At 42.4% G+C, this 15,252-nt stretch overlaps 1 long non-coding RNA gene across 1 annotated transcript in view; it reads left to right on the top strand.

Moving 5' to 3' along the window:
• Positions 1–651: 651 nt before the first annotated feature.
• Positions 652–15,252, top strand: part of LOC131592842 (uncharacterized) — a 60,759-nt gene continuing 46,158 nt past the window's right edge. The window contains exons 1-2 of the long non-coding RNA XR_009280718.1: positions 652–704; positions 9,316–9,386. This is a non-coding gene — a long non-coding RNA (uncharacterized LOC131592842). The remainder of the gene's footprint in view (positions 705–9,315; positions 9,387–15,252) is intronic.

The following is a 15,252-nucleotide window of genomic DNA, read 5'->3' as shown; positions in this document are numbered from 1 at the left end:
GAAATGAACTCGGAGCGTGGGAAAACTGGAGGGCAGCCCAGGCAGGGAGCAGAAAAGCCATGCCACTAGCTAGTCCCGTTTCTGCCTGATGCCATCTGAGGCACTACTACGCAGACGCTGACCCTAAACATTTCCCACCCTCACCCCACCCTCAATAAAAAAAAAACAAAAACAAAAGAAACCCGCATTCGATAACCTGCTAACAACCACCTAGGCGCCTCCAGGGCGTTAACCCGGGGAAAAACCCCACCCGCCGGGGAGCGACAGGAGCTCTGTCCGTGTCACTCAGTTTTGTCGCTCTGTCCGTGCCGCTCTGTCCATGCCGCTCAGTCCGTGCCTCTCAGTCCGTGCCGTTCTGTCCGTGTTGCTCAGTTTTGTCGCTCTGTCCGTGTCGCTCTGTCCGTGTCGCTCTGTCCGTGCCGCTCAGTCCGTGTCGCTCAGTCCGTGCCGCTCAGTCCGTGTCGCTCAGTCCGTGTCGCTCAGTCCGTGTCGCTCTGTCCGAGCCGCTCTGTCCGTGTCGCTCTGTCCCTGCGGGTGCGGGCGCAGAGCGGGGCTCGGGCGGGCCCGCAGGGGGCGCTGCTGGGCGGCCGCACCCGCTATAAAAGCGCGGCCCGAGCCCGACCCGTGCCGTGCGCCCGGCCCGGCAGCGCCGGCATCGGCATCGGGAGGCGGCGGCACCACCGGTACCACTGGCAGCGAGGCAGGTGAGCGCCGCGCATCCCGCGGGCAGAGCTGGCTCCGCTCCCGCCTCGTGGGTGTCCCCCCCGCATCGCCCACGGGGGCTGGCGTTGCTCCGTGCTCACCGGGAACGGGACATGGGCAAAAGCTCCAGGAGCTGGGGATGGCTCCCGCGCGGCGGGGCTGGCTGCTGCTCCTGTACCCCTGGTGCGGGCAGGAGATGGGGGAGCAAGCGCGGCTTATCAGGGCGGATAACACTAGTGGTGAATCTGTTCCCACGAAAGTTCTGGGGGTGCCAATAACCGGACGGGCTCCAGCTGCCCGGGCAGCGCCTGTGCGCGGATCGGAATTGCTGCACACCGGCAGCGTGTCAGCGGGGTGGCAGTGCCTAGGGAAACAGGGTCCCGGGAGAGCTGGGGACCCCGGGACACGCCGAGCCTTCGGCATGGGAGGGCTCAGGGCAAGCGCCGAGCTTGCCGGCAAGCCACGGGAGCGCGGGGCTGGAATGCTGCTATTACTCTCAGCCGCGTCCATGGCACATAACAGCATCCCATTACTTCTCCGGAAAATGATGGACGCTAAAGCAGTTATTATGAGTAAAAAGCAGCGTTTTTCTAGGAAGGGAAAGATAAACATGTGGAAGATAGAGCAGTGATTCCAGGTCTTCCTACTCAAGTAAAATGCCTCTGTTTGAAGAGCTGTTCATCTAGGTCAGTGGTTTCCAACTCTGTTTTAAATGAGTTCGGGTACCTATTTCCTCTGCTTTATCTCCCTCTCTATCTTCGCCCCTGCTTCTTTCTCCCCGGTCCCCATCACTGCCTCCCGAAGGTAGCAGTGCAGAGGGGGCTTGTGTGCCTTCGCACCAGCCTGTACCGGCTCCCTACAGGTACCTCTGCTTGGGAGCCAATGATTCCTGATTGCGCTAAACATGAAAAGAGTAAGCCAGCAGGAGCCTTGGCATTTATCAGTGCGTTAAAAACTGCAAAGGTAAAAAACCCCCAAAAACCAAAAACGTCTCTTTGCAGGTCAAGCATTAGAAATGTTTGCTTATACTAAGGCATCGGTAGAAAAATCATTTGCTTGTCAAGTATTTGCATTCAGGTTAACTTTGCGATGGATGACTGCATTAAGGAGGCACTTGGCAGCCGATGAGCTGGGTGTAATGTGACGCATCAATGCTTTGTTTTGGTTTGTGTGTAATTTTATACAGGGATTGTTTCATGCTCTCTACATCCAGTGCAGTGTTTGTGTGTTTTATCGTTTCTCACCCCCAGTTTCAAGCAGGGTTGTGGGCTTTTCTGTATCCCGTGCTACATAAACCCTTTACCAGTCTGCCTGTTTCCAATGCAATTAAATATACCCAGCTACTTGTCTCCTATTTATGCAATCTGTTGTGGAGAGCAGTGCAGCCTGTGCTGCCGGAGAGCAGTAGGAGTGAGCTGCGTGTGTGCCAATGAGGGTTAACTTCTATTTTAAGGTGCAGAAGGGGGATTCTGCAAGTAATTCTTTCACTGTGAGTTTGGAAATTGCTGCCTGAGAATAGGTGGGATGGGGATATGGGAGGGATGATGGGATGGATCACCGAGGAAAATCTTTGCAAGGCTGTGTCCTTGTGGTTTATTTGCAGCAGCTTTTGATGTGGTACCACGTTCCTCTGTATATTTGTCTGTTTAAGGACAGAGGTGGATATTTGGTGACTGATCTAACAAATGGCAAGTGTAGGGTTGGGTCAGATAAGTAGTTTTTGATTTCATCCCAGCAAAGCTTTTTCTACGGTAAAATTTTCTAGGGTGTTATATTTTATTTTAGTGATAGCAACTGTAACAAGCAGGAAAGCAGCTTTAAACTCCTGGGCTTAATTTCTGGAGTGTGTATTTTTATACAACATACATTTATGTTATAGTAAACAATGTATAGCAATATAGTAGCTATTTAGGAGGATGGGAGAGGAAGCCTAACAGCAGAAGTGCAGCTTCCACAGCTGTAAAGTGCATAAGAGCCTGTGCAGGGAACTGAGTAACCAGAGAGAATTAGTTCTCTCTCTTAAGATAGGAAAACCAAGATTTTCAGCTTTCAGTGTGTGTGTTCTATTTCTTAAGTTCATTCAAGAAGCACCAGAAATCAGCATAGGACAGAGAGTTACAGCCAACTTCAGTTAAATGTGTCCTCTCTGGAAAGTCAGACAATGGTAGATAAAGTGAAGCACAATACAGTGAAGACTCATACACAAACATAGTTGGTTTAATATTTGACTGAAAGCCCTGTAGGAGAAAATATCTAGGCATAATAATGGACATCTGGGTGAAGATATTTGCTGAATGCCAGCAGCAAGCAGTACAAGAGGATCTCTTTGCCTCCTCCCCTGTCTGGATGCTGAGGTTTGCTAAAAAGACTATTGAGACACAGCTGATTTAGCAAATCCTTTTCCTAGACAAGTATTGCATTTCATCATAAGTTATTTATAATTATACTGACATTGTTTAATTGCAACTATTACCAAACCTGCTGTGGTCAGTTTTGTTAAAGAAGTCATAGGCAGCTGAAATTAGAAAACTAGCGAAGGAGAGCAAAACTCAAGTGCATGGTGGTTTGTTCTGTACCTGAACTTTTACTGCAAACTCAAACTTGTTGAAACAGTTTTTCTTTAGGAAAATAATTCAGATGGATTTTTGTATAACTTACTCTGGCACTATCCTAATACATATAGCATCCTTGTGAGCCTGGGAATGCTGTCACTTTCTGTTGCTGGGTATACCTTTGATGCTGTACACCTGAATTTGGTGGTTGTTCTGCCCATTGCTATTATTTGGTATCATCTTGCTATTCTGGGTTTTCCAGTGGGGAGCTGAAAAGAGGATAAGATCCAACATTTCAGCTAAGGTGACCAGAAAGATCTCCAGAGTACAACCAAATGCTGAAGCTGTCTGACTGGCCTTTGCCAATGATTTAATGAGAAATACCTTCTTAGTAAGGGTTTGTAGGGTGCAAAGCAAGTGGAGAAGTTGTTAGCCACTGTCAATTTCTGTAACTTGCCAACCAAGTGATTTATGCCAATTAAAGCTCTGCCCCATGTTACTCTATTATGACAGAGAACCAGGTCAGTATTTTGCAACAAAAGACTTATATGTAAAATACTCAAAGCATTTGAAATATAGTCCAGCTGTTAACCCAGCACTGCCAAGTCTACCTTGTCTCCAAGTGCCACATCTACGTCTCTTTTAAATGCCTCCATGTATAGTGACTCCACTTTCCTGGGCAGCTTGTTCCAGTGCTTGACAACTCTTTCAGTGAAGAAAATTTTTCTGATACCCAACGTGAATCACCCTTGGCACAAACTGAGACTCTTGTTCTGTTGCTTATTACCTGCAAGAAGAGGCCCCCCCTCACCTCATTACAACCTTTTTTCAGACAGTTGTAGAAAGCAATAAGATCCCCCAATACTTTAGGATAAACAACCCCAGCTCCCTCAGCTGCTCCACATAAAATTTTTCTGCTAGATCTTGCTTTTCAAAAGACTTTGTTTAAGTAGGTACCTTAGTAATTTCCTCAAGGATTTGTGCTTTCTTTTTGAATTAAGAGGCTAAAAAGTTAGGCAAATGGTTTCTAAGCTCCTGGGATAGTGAATCCTCACATTTTAGGGCAGGAACTGTTTTCTGCTCAAGGAAAAGTTTTTGTCACTTTTGTGATGTAGTGTGGCATAGCATATAGTGCACCAGTGGTGCTTTGTCTGGAAAGTGAGGGAATTCAAGCTTTGTTCCTGTATAAATGGTAACTTTTGGTTTAAGACCATACCTTAGCTTCTTCTCCAAAAACTGGGAGGAGTGTGCTGGCTCACTGTTGCAGAGCATTTGGGGACTGTGGATGGTGAAGTCTGTTTTGTTCCAGCAGAGGTCTCAGCATCAAATGTCTCTGAAAACAGCTTAATCCTCAGAAGCATCTGGTGTAGCAGCAGTTACCAGGCTTTTGCTGTTAGTGACATAAAATCAGTGATTTTATGCAATCCACAAAACTAGCAAAAGCGTCAAAATTTTCTTGGGTTCACCTCCCAGCCTGTGGCTGTGACTCTCAATTCAGATGTTGGTGTAATACAGGTTGCTGCTCCTTATATGAGCCTGAGGGCTATAAACTGCTTTGAAACAGCTGCTGCATGGGATGCAAAGCTGAAAGAAAGGTATAACTTGTTCTTCTTTGCAAAGCTACGAGTCTCACTTCGTGGGCATAATCACCAAGCACTTACAGGGGAGTGACTTCCCTTTGAAATCATAGCTAAAAAAAACCAAACCTCTAAAACAGATGCTGGCCAAATTAGTTTCTCTATTAAATTTTACTTTTTGAATTTTAACTATTTGATAGCTTATCCTAAATGAGTTGGCGTCCATGTTTATTATCCCCACGGGGTGCTCTATGTTATGGCAAAATACTGGGGCTCTCAAAGAGCCAGTCTGGCAGGCAAGAGTAGCTCAAATAGAGATGCTCTGATAGTGCTTTTGCCCTCTGGCCTGTGTTCTCTGCCAAGTTTTGCCTGGGGCACATGGAACAGCAACCTTTTAAGCCACCTGTGATTTCAACCTGAGGCAGGCTTCACAATAATTCTCAAATTTATCCTTGCAGAAAAATTCAGAGGGGCCATTACCTAAATAATGTGTTTCTGTGCTCCAGAGTACGTTAGTGTTACTAGACAGGAATTAGGCTGTGATGGGAGAAAAGTATAAAGCTTGTATTAAGTATTTCTGAGCTTGATGCAGTTTGCTCATGCCAGTATGCCGGGAGGGATCATGATGTGCTATGCACAGGGAAAGCTGGCAGGATGCTGGGCACAGATACGAAATTTAAAAGTAAATTACACATGACTGTGCTCAGCAGGCTCATGCTCTAAGGATGGATTTGTTCCTTCTGCTCTATCAGACCACGGGGATTTTAGGTCCTTCCCTGGCTGCTGCTGAAAAGTTGATTTGCTCTTGGTATGATAAAGTAGTGAGGCTTTAAAAAGGAAAGAATGGTAACACAACCTCTGAAAACAATTCACATGCGCTTTGGTGGAATCAAACAGCTGCATGATCAAGACCAGAAATCTTAGAGAGACCGGGTACAAGTGCTTAGGACAGGTTTGCAATATCACCATCACAATCTGGATAGGTCTCGGGGTTTAATGCTGAAAGGATTACAACAAATATTTAGCATGAGCACTGAAACTGGACTGTTTCTTCAATGTGCTGAAGCTTGGGAGGTGAGGAGTATAGATAAGAAATCAGATCTTCGTCAAAAGAGTGCTTTCCTCCTTTTCAGATCTCAAACTAAGAAAACATTGAAAAAAAACAAAACAGGAAAAATTCTTTGGGCATGGTTTGTAAGCTGGAAATTAGTAAATTTTTAGAACAAAACCTGACTGGCTGAGGTGCTAATCTTGATATGACAGCAGCTTGATAAAGTCATCAACTGGGACTCCCTGAAACATCTGCATCTCTCCATCCTTGATATTGTTGGAGCATGCCCCAGGTATGAGTGAAGTGGCTTACAGGAACAATGGAATTTGTTGCATTGATATGCATGTTTTTTTAAGTAATGTGTATGCATAGATATATCATGCAAACTTGTGTGCATTACCATCAGAATTGTTAGAGTTATAATCTAAGAAGACAAGCTCTTGAGACTTTGCCAAATGAGTTTGCATTTTTCATTGATGAAAACCCAGGTGTGAGAGTGGCTCACAGCCACCGTCCAATCCAAGCAGCAAAGTTCAGAGCCAGGTTCACAGCTTTTATTCATATATGAGTAATCCTTAAATGTAAGTAGAACCAGCAAGATACTGATGCTGAAACAATGAAAGTCCTCATGCTTGGTTCAGAAGATAAAAGCTGTGCTCTTCACCTGGTGGGGAGGTGGACAAAGTTTGCTTTATTTTACTTTTCTGTATCCTGAGTGAACTGAGAGCTGAGTCATTGCCCCTATAAGCTGCAGTGTCTTTAAGGTTAAACTTTGATTCAGAGTAGAAAACATAACACTGAGTCTGACTGAATCCCACTGTTCATTTTTAGCTGTTCAGCACTTTAAAAAAGTCAAATCACAGAAAAGCTGCACTGTTTGATTGTTCCTATTACATAATAGCAACATCTTTGGGATTTGAGAGAAGCCATGAGCAACATGTCCCTTACATAACAGGTCTAAGTTGCTTTAATCCCGGCTGTGCCACTGCTGACCCTGGGCAGCCAGGAATAGCCTGGGAGTGGTGCTGAGCTTCCCAGGCTCTCCTCTGGGGCTGCAGATAGCCATGGAGCAGAGGTCCTTTGCTCTGAGGGGTGCCAACCATGCTTGCTGGATTTAGTCTTTCTTCTAATAGATTGCAAATAGTGGTCGAAGCAGGAGCCCTACCCTTAGAAAGTCCTGGCTTGCTCCTTGTGAGTATACCTGATCCTTTGCCACTTCCATTTTTTTTTTTCCCCTGAAACATCAGCATTTACCTCCATTTCCAGTTTAAAACTGGTCATATGGTTTTGGTACCTTTGTTCCTGTACTAGTTTAAAAAAAAAAAAAGAAGAAAAGAACAAAGGCTGGGTCAGACCTTTGGAGCAGGTCCTTGTGAGACTTCTGTCTGTGGGATGGTGCCATGTCTTGATGCCTTGAGGGATGTGCTGGGCTTGGCAGAGTGAGTGCTGTTGGGGAAAAGCTGCAGCCGGGTATTCTGAATTCAGGGGACACCTGTGATCCCCAACTTTGGTGGGGCGTACGGGTCTTGTTCCTGTTCTGTGATTTCATAGGCTGGGTGTGGAGGTGATGGGTGGCTCTTGGAGCAGGATGGAGGCTGCTGGGAAGTTTGGGGCTTGGTGTCTAGGCAGAGGGTCTGACCCTTCATTTGAGTCTACCCATAAACTGCCATTAATCAAATTTTCTTATTTAACATGGGTGAAACAGTGTGGAAGGGAAACAGAGCCCTGTCCAAGGAGTGTGTGTGTGTATTCCTAGGTGCAGATCCTGCCTTGCCATCTCCATGGGAGAGCTCTGCACTGCCCTGATCACCTGGGCTGTCTCTGGTGTAATTGGGAGCATTTGAAGAATGATGACATAAAAGAAGCAACACTATGGGATTGTTTGGGGGGAAGGATTGAGGTAGCTGTGCACAAAGAGACCTATCTAATTAAAACCGCAGGGGAATGGAGATGGTGGCTAATGAGGCTGAACACACAGCTTAATTTAACTGAGTTCTTTGAAAAGAAGCAACCTGCATTGCTGGGGAATGGAAGATGGGGGGAAAAGAAGTAAAATGTAACTGGGATTTCATATTAAAATACAGATTTCACAGCCATTAGTCCATGCTTTGCTGAGAGTTACTTTGGATTCGGCATTTTACCACATTTATGTGAAATATATCAATAATGGTTACCATCAGTTCCATGAGAACAAAACATTTTGAAAGACTGACTAAATCACTTTCCTAAAATGTCATCTATATCTTCTAATATTTTCCAAGATTTTGATCTAACTTTTCTCTTTGGCCTTTACCACAAAGAAAAATGACTGTCGTGATCTCCCCTACTTCCCTCACCTGTCCTTCTCCATTCTTTCTCTCTTCCCTTTTCTCTATTATGCTCTCAGGTCTCACCTAAACCATCTGATCTGAGTCAGATCCCTCATCTTGGTCTTCCATGCACTCATATGTCTTAATTCTTCACTCTAATATCGCCTGTCTGTTTCCCATCATAATACAAATAAATGCACATCACTGACATAACAAAATAAAAAAAAAAAAATTCTCTCTAAAAATCCCAACCCCAAACCTTTTTCAACTTTTTGTTGTCTTTTTAATCTGGTCAGTGCTACTTGAGAGAGCCTGTTCCTGTTTCATCTCTGAATCTCAGCTGTTTGACTTTGGCCTTTTTCTACCATTGGTGAAAACACATCTCATTACTTCTTATCAAATCTGAGGACCGGTTTTCTTTCCTTCTCTGCCTTGACCTATTGTCTTTTGACATAACTCACATTCTCTGATTCACAATGTTTAGTTTTTGTGATTGCAATCTTTTCCTGACTTGTGTGAGAAGCTCCTTCTGTATGCTTTCTGGATGATCTTCCTCACCCTTTCTTGTTTTTCTTCTTCCTCCCCCCCCATACTTTTTCTGAATGCTCTCACCAGAAGCAAATGCAGCTAAATCTCCCTGAGCAACACCACATCACCCATATCACATCAAAATGTGGCAAGGGGACAAGGTGTCAAGTAGCACAGAGTGTCTTTAAAACAATGATCTCTGTAAATATATTAAAACCTTTAATATATTAAAACCTGACTGGGTGTAATCTGTGTTTCAGTTTCTGTGCCTAAATTTGACTTGAGTGTTGACTTACTCTAAAGATATTCCAGAGGAAGAGGAACAGAAAATGTGGAGTTTGTTTCACAAAGGTTTTGTATCCTCTTCCCCTTTTGACAGTAGGTGCATTGCTTCACTTCACTAAGTGCTAAGGCAGATCAGCTTATCTGTGAGCTAATGCCAGGAAACTTGGACAGGATCCTAATCAGAAGAGCAGGATGTTTAATCTTGAGCACTGTGTTTACAGAGATTTGGTGGTGCAGCCCCTTGTTACCTACTCTAGTTCTAATGAGTCTTTTGTTTTGGTTTTGTTTTTTCTTTTTTTTTTTTTTTAAAGGTTTTCACTTTGTGACTGTCTTCTAAGGCAAACATTCACCGATGGAAGAAAAACTTTTTCCAGCATTTTGGGTAAGCGTGTTTTGTGTATAATTAATGTCTGATTTTGTCTTTTTAAATGTATTTGCCACCAAAGAACTCTTTCAAGAAGTCTTCGATTCTTTTTAGTAGTGCTATTTTATCCAATGAACATTCAATTTAGTGATTGTGTGAGCAGTAGAGATAAAGGTAACTTCAAAGCAGACCATGAGGCTTTTTTACTGTGGGAAATTATTGAACAAAACCAGACCTTTGCTTTCCTCATGTTTTTGCTTTGTTTGTTAGGCAAAATATACCCTGAAAATATGACTATCTACACCAATGTACTATATATATGTATATATATAAACTAAATCCTGTTACTTTTTGAGCCACTATAACAATATTTGAAGATAGTCTTTCATGCTTGGGAAGGCATAACTTTGTCAGTGGGGAGATGAAAGTGACATAGATCCTGGTAAAACTCTGCTGTAGTGGCACCAGGCTGTGCTCACAGTGAGCAATAACAATGCCTGCTGAAGTCTCTGCATGCATCTCCGTGGCCAGGCATGATCCTGTCCCTCAAGTGATAAAAAACAACTTGGCTGGACAGGTTCAGACATCAACATGGCATAAGCATTGCTCTTTCCACTGGGGAGACCCAAAGTGAAAAGCTGTTTCTCTGGCGACAGTCAGAGTCACAAAAACTGTGATTATGGCTGAGAAACAAGTGATCAAACTGGAGTGTCACTGTCTTCTGGGTGGCACATACATCCTGATCATAATCCTGCAGCAGTCAGGTGGCTAAACACCAAAGAAGAGAAATCTTGTGTTTATGGGCTCACGGGTGGCTGGTGATATTCCAGCCCTGTGCGTTGTCCCACGTGAAGGAAGAGAATGCACCATGCAATGCATATCTGCTCTTTGAGGATAACATTGCAGGACACTGAGGGATGCAAAGAAATTGTACAGAAATATTTTTAATGCATTTCCATTGTTACAAATGACTCTGGTTTAAGAGCAGTTGTAACTGTGCCTTCTCATCATCGGAGTTGTAAGTCCTGTGGCAATTTCAGTGCCTGCCGCAAAACTAGAAGTATAAAGTCTCCTGGCCCATTCCAGAATTGTTTCCAGGAATGGCATTTTAAAAACCCTGTGTTTTTGTTTCAAACAGACAGAATCAAGTAATTATCAGATGGATTAAGCATGATTCACTTATTGCATTAAATTCCTGAGGGATTAATAATGTTTGGGTCATTGTTTCCTAGGCTCATGAATTTAAAGACCAAAGAGGACCACATGAGTATCTATTCTTCTTGCCTGCTCTGTGGAGGTCAGAGGAATTCATAGTATTTCAGTAGTAGTCCTTTAATTTTTCTTTATTTAGCACATCATTCTGAAAGAGACCAGGTCTTGATATAAAGAGTGCAATTGATCTACCAAGTCACCATTAGATTTATTCAGTAAATAACGAGCCTTGCCTCCCAAAGACAGTCTGTATCTCTTTTGGGTTTCCAAGTGTTATACTTCATTTTTTTTCCTGTGCTGGACTGACAAGGATTCTGTTATCAGGATGTTGATTCTCCATTTAGTTATCCATTTAGCTAGTCACTGTTGAAATTCACTTGCTATTAGCAGTGTATGATTAATGAGCATACTATGATTTAGTATGGCGAATCTTTTAATTCAGGATTTTATGTATAGCGTGACTTTAAATCACTGCATAGTGTGAATTTAGGGCTAGAAATACGTCCTGTCAGCACATACCATTATCAAATGATGATGTCACCGCATACAAATGATGGCATTTACATGACCAGGCCTGTTTTCCATACAGCTGTGTTGATTGGTGTTAATTATGTGACTGTCTTTCAATGCCTTATTGATTGTGTCCCATGCAAATCTTTCCCTGCTGTTGCTTACTACTGATGTCAGTCTAACTGCACGATAGGTGCTTTGCTTATCCCACTTAGCCCTTGTAAATGCTGCTTTGATAGCAAGTCTTTCCAGTCACCAGGAGCCTTTAGTTCACCTATGGTTTTTGAAAGAGTCATTGAATTCAAAGTTATTGATTCATCTGCCCTCTGCTCTTGAATGCAGTGTTTAAACTGAGGGGCTGTTTAAAGCTCTCTTGAGTTATATTTATGTCATTATCACTGAAACAAGTGAACAGGGTGTACTGCATCTTCCTGAATGCAGAGAAGTAGTTATCAAATACATTTGCCTTTTGCTGAATTTTTTGATAATTTTTGTCTGGAACGAGCAGCTATTGAAGTCATTACTTGGCATTCTCTTATTCTTGTTCCATTTAGGGAGGAGCTCCTATTGCCATAAACCTCACCGCAGTTTTTTTGTTTTTTACTTCCATTGTTTGCTTGCATTCCTGCAATGTTAATTTGTATTCATTGCTAACAGTGTCTTTCCCCCATCTGTTATGTACTATGCATTTGTTTTACAGGTTTCTCTGCTGCTGCTTTCACTCTCTGTAGCCAGAACTCTTCAAGAACAAAAGCTTCCTTTCATGTCTGTAGTACAGTAACTTTGCTTTTTATTTTGCCACATAATGAAACATCCCTTAGCAGGTCCTTGTATATTTTTGTATGTGACTATATTCCCCTAGTCAATTTTGCACATGGCTTGTTTTTAATTTTGAGAAACGGTCTTTCTAAAATAGCCAAATGAAAAAATTAGATATTCTCCAGTTGCAAAAGAAATTACAGCATTGCCCTTTGCCTGTAGTAAATCATAATTTTCTAGTTAAATGGTTTACCTGTATCCAGTAGGAGTCCAATATAACATCAGCTGGAGTTGATTTCACTACTCTCTTGTATTATGCCATGACTAAAATTTGCAGAATTTCCCAAAGCCACACTTTTAAAGTGGTCCTTCTGGAACAGATCCTCTGCTGGAATAAAATTCAATGTGACAATATTTTTCATACCTTTGAGAATACATGCTTGAAAAATACCTCACTTGACGGATTTCTAGCAGACTTCAGCCTCCTAGCTTGTCATTTGCCAATATTACAGATTCTGCTTTTCTTCTTGCACGTATGGCATCCATGGCTTTATCTTCCCACCCTGTTTCTCACAAATAAGTACAGTGCCTTTTAGTGTTTTGGTTTTTTTTTTTTAAATTGTGTATTTGCCTGTTACCTTCTTAACCTTTAAAAGAGCTGAGCTTCCTTTTTGAAAAAGGCAGTTCTAATATTTACTGAAATGGAGCCCAGCCACTGCAAGCAAGCTTTCAGGTAAATGAACTGTTTGCCCTTTTAAAAGAGAAGCTATTCAAATACCAGCAGTATGGTGAAAGAATTGCTTTCTATTTCTAGCTCTGCAATACACCAATCACAAGTATTTTGGCCATTTGTTTTGACATGGCAGGCTCTTGTTTTCTGGTCAGACCACTGCAGTTAGCAGCTCCCAGCCCATGTGGCCTTTTGTGAGCCAGTGGTCACTGCTCGGCTGCTGTGCAGGCAAGACAAACTTCCTGGGCTGGAGTTGATCCTGCAGTTGGCTTTGGGGCTGGCTCTAGAAAGCAGCTGAGGTCAAAAGCTGATAAACCTCATCTTTTCTCATTCTTTGTAAAGGTCTTGAGAAATGGCTGTTACTGTGATAACCAGGTAAATTTTTTAGTGAAAACAGCATATACCTAGAAATTAAATTCTCACTAAATGAAGCAAGTGGCTGGTCAAGGTGTGATCTTGCTCTGTTGCCAGAATATGACTTTCACATTTAGATTTGGGGAGGATCTGTACAGATAGAGGATAGTTCACATGAGGTGAACTGAACATGATCAAATGCAAATGCCTGAGAAAAGCACGGTATAATACTGAAATATGTCACCACAAAGGTATTTTGACAACTAAGTGCCACGAGTGGGGAACCTGTAGAATGACTCACTGTATGTATTCAGGTGAGTTATGAAAGCCTTTCTCAGCACTGGTGAGGCAGCATCTCAAATCCTGTGTTCAGTTCTGGGCCCTTCACTAATTTTAAGGACATTGAAGGGCAGGAGCATGTCCAGAGAAGGGCAGAGGAGCTGGGGGAGGGTCTGGGGCACAAGTCCTGTGAGGAGCAGCCAAGAGGTCTGGGGTTTCTCGGCCTGGAGAAAAGGATGCTCAGGGGAGACCTTGTCATTTTGCACAACTGCCTGAAAGGAGGGTGTAGCCAGGTACAAGTTCTCCCAGATAACAAGCAGTAGGAAAAGAGGAAATGGCCTCAAGTTGCACCAAGGGAGAAGTAGATGGGATGTTAGGAAAAGCTGCTTCCAATAAAGAGTTACCAAGCATTGGAATAGACTGCCCAGGGAAGTGATGGAGTCACCATCCTTGGAGGAGTTTAATATATGTGCAGGTGTGGCACTTGGGGACATGGTTTAGTGGTGGAATTAGCAGTGCTGGGTTAATGGTTGGACTTGATGATCTTAAGGGTATTTTCCAACCTAAAGGAATCTATGATTCTGCATCTCAAGTTTCTGGTTTCCCATCTATAACCACACCATTACTGACTTGTTTCTAAGGAGCAGCATCCCAGCTGGAAACAAGTCCACAGAGCAGGAATTAGCTTGTACATGTTTTGGGACAAGTCTGTTTCCATTTAGCATTGTGAGGCTAAGTATGAGGATGCATACTCCAAACATCCTTTCAGTATTAAGTATTAGTCAAATAAAATGAAGTATATAAACAAGGGTTAAGAAATTATTTGTCTGCAATGACAGAATAGCAAGAACTCCATAAGCTCCTGGTTTAGTCTGCTTAAATAAAGTTACTTAAAAAGAATCTTCTGATATGTTAATTATATTATTTATATTGTTTTTCTGAATTTCAAAACAAAGTGTGACCTGGATTTCAAAGTAAAAGTGCATGAAAGCATGCTGTGCTTATTTTTCATAATTAATCATGTATAAGCCAATTTTATGGCAAAAGAGATAAATGAGGTGTCAGAGTATTTGTTTGTAAATACTTTGCTTCAAGATGTTCATAAAATTTGGTTCTTAGTTTCAGCAAAATCCAGGCTATCAGAGTAGGATGAAAGCACAACACGTTAACAAATACTGAAGTTAAACTCTAAATGGATATACCATTACTGGAACGTACATTTGCTGTAGTTCCTGTAGTGTTTGTGCTAAAACAGACAAAAAAGCCACAGTGAAGCATTTGACTAATAACAAATGCCCATGAACATCATGTATGGGTAACTTTGCATAGTGAAGTTCAACAGCTGATGATATGTGCTTTTATTTTAAATAGGATTTACTGAATTCTACTGTGAAGTGTCACGGAGAAGTATTTTATAGCTCACTTCTGTTGTCTCTCTACCCTGCCTAACAAGTCCTGGCATTTGGTATGTTACATACACAGTATATTAAGTGTCAGCATTACTCTTCATTCTAGCTAGTTTGACTCTTATGGCTCTTCCTCCTAAAGCTGGCAAGGGGTAAAGGATGCAGCTCCAATGAGAGAAAACAATTTAAACTTTCTCAGTGAACCAGTTTTGAGAAGAGTTTTGCTCAAATGGGGAGTTTCACACTGAGGCAGTGTGATTAAAAGCCTATAGGGGAATCAAGCATGGGAATGGTTTTAAAGAAGATCAAGGGACTGAATGCAATTTTTTCTTCAAATGATACAATTAAAGAAACAGCATCCTCATTAGCATAATACACTAAATGATAAAAAGAATTGGACAGATGCCTAATCTTGAAATGCTTCTTAATTTACAAGTATACATTTTAAAAAGAAATAAATTGAGGTCTGTTCTTTATAGCTGCCTGCCTGAATCATTGAAACTGCTGCTTATGTAACTTACTGCCTCAAAGAGGGGTAAAATACACAAAAATTAATCACCTATTCCAGGATGCATCCATGTAATGTCCATTGCACAAGTGTATAGATGCTAGAACATCCACAATACTTCAGGTA

Source organism: Poecile atricapillus, chromosome 1 (genome assembly GCF_030490865.1).
Source record: "Poecile atricapillus isolate bPoeAtr1 chromosome 1, bPoeAtr1.hap1, whole genome shotgun sequence".
In the NCBI taxonomy this organism is placed as follows: Eukaryota; Metazoa; Chordata; class Aves; order Passeriformes; family Paridae; genus Poecile; species Poecile atricapillus.
Note: the sequence above shows the minus strand (reverse complement) of the source record. Positions and strands in the feature narration are given on the sequence as shown.